Consider the following 1942-nt stretch of genomic DNA (forward strand, 5'->3'; position numbering starts at 1 on the left):
TTCCATAAAAGGCAAAAAAAAACGAGATTTTAAAATTTCCGTTTTGAAAGATAGTGAAAAAAAGGGAATGCTGGTGCCATCTTGAGCCCGCCCTGGTGCGCAGCCCAGCCAAGGTGTGCGCACCAAGGTGCCCACCCTGGCGAAGGTGCGCGCCCGGGCAATTAACCCAACTTCCAACCTCGCGCGCGCCAGGGTGGGAGCGCACCCAACAACCGGGCCTGGGAAGAGCCAATGCGAGAAACCCCACCAAACGCTCTGACAAAAAAAGAGGGGGCGCTCCAGTAACCCCGCTCCGGAGCGCACCCTGGGCAAACCCAGCCAAGGTGCCCACCCCGGCCAAGGTGCAGGCGAGGTGCGCACCCGAGGCAAACCGGGCTCCGACAACGTGCACGCCGCACCTTGGAGCACACTTCGTAGCGCTCCCGGGTGCGCACCTTTGATGCGCTGCCTTCACTAATTTCCAGAAAAGGCAAAAAAAAAAGGAGATTTTGAAATTTCCGTTTTGAAAGATAGTGAAAAAAACGGAACGCGGGTGCCATCTTGAGCCCGCCCTGGTGCGCAGCCCAGGCAAGGTGCCCACCCTGGCAAAGGTGCGCACCCGGGCAATTAACCCTACTTCCGACTTCGTGCGCGCCAGGGTGGCAACCGGGCCTGGGAAGAGCCAATGCGAGAAACCCCACCAAACGCTCCGACAAAAAAAGAGGCGGCGCTCCAATAACCCCGCTTCGGAGCGCAGCCGGGGCAAACCCAGCCAAGGTGCCCACCCCGACGAAGGTGCACGCGAGGTGCGCACCCGGGGCAAACCGGGCTCCGACAACGTGCACGCAGCACCTTGGAGCACACTTCGAAGCACTCCCGGGTGCCCACCGGCGTTGCGCACCGTGGTGGGCAGCGAGGTGCGCACCTTTGATGCGCTGCCTTCACTAATTTCCAGAAAAAGGCAAAAAAAAATGAGATTTTAAAATTTCCGTTTTGAAAGATAGTGAAAAAAAAGGAACGCGGGTGCCATCTTGAGCCCGCCCTGGTGCGCAGCCCAGGCAAGGCATGCGCACCAAGGTGCCCACCCGAGGTGCACACCCGGGGCAAACCGGGCTCCGACTTCGTGCAGGCCGCACCTTGGAGCACACTTCGGAGCGCTCCTTGGTGCGCACCATGGTGCCCACCAGGGCGCGCAACCCAGCCAAGGTCTGCACACCAAGGTGCCCACCCCGGCGAAGGTGCATGCGAGGTGCGCACCCGGGGCAAACCGGGCTCCGACTTCGTGCACGCCATGGTGCCCACCGCGGCGAAGGTGCACGCGAGGTGCGCACCCGGGGCAAACCGGGCTCCGACTTCGTGCACGGCGCACCTTGGAGCACACTTCGGAGCGCTCCTTGGTGCGCACCATGGTGCCCACCAGGGCGCGCAACCCAGCCAAGGTGTGCGCACCAAGGTGCACGCGAGGTGCGCACCCGGGGCAAACCGGGGTCCGACTTCGTGCACGCCGCACCTTGGAGCACACATCGGGGCGCTCCCGGGTTCGCACCGTGGTGGGCACCTCGGAGCACACCAAGGTGGGCAGCGAGGTGCGCACCTTTGATGCGATGCCTTCACTAATTTCCATAAAAGGCAAAAAAAAACGAGATTTTAAAATTTCCGTTTTGAAAGATAGTGAAAAAAAGGGAATGCTGGTGCCATCTTGAGCCCGCCCTGGTGCGCAGCCCAGCCAAGGTGTGCGCACCAAGGTGCCCACCCTGGCGAAGGTGCGCGCCCGGGCAATTAACCCAACTTCCAACCTCGCGCGCGCCAGGGTGGGAGCGCACCCAACAACCGGGCCTGGGAAGAGCCAATGCGAGAAACCCAACCAAACGCTCTGACAAAAAAAGAGGGGGCGCTCCAGTAACCCCGCTTCGGAGCGCACCCTGGGCAAACCCAGCCAAGGTGCCCACCCCGGCCAAGGTGC

The sequence above is a fragment of the Cryptomeria japonica genome, unplaced genomic scaffold (genome assembly GCF_030272615.1).
Source record: "Cryptomeria japonica unplaced genomic scaffold, Sugi_1.0 HiC_scaffold_20, whole genome shotgun sequence".
Classification (NCBI taxonomy): Eukaryota; Viridiplantae; Streptophyta; class Pinopsida; order Cupressales; family Cupressaceae; genus Cryptomeria; species Cryptomeria japonica.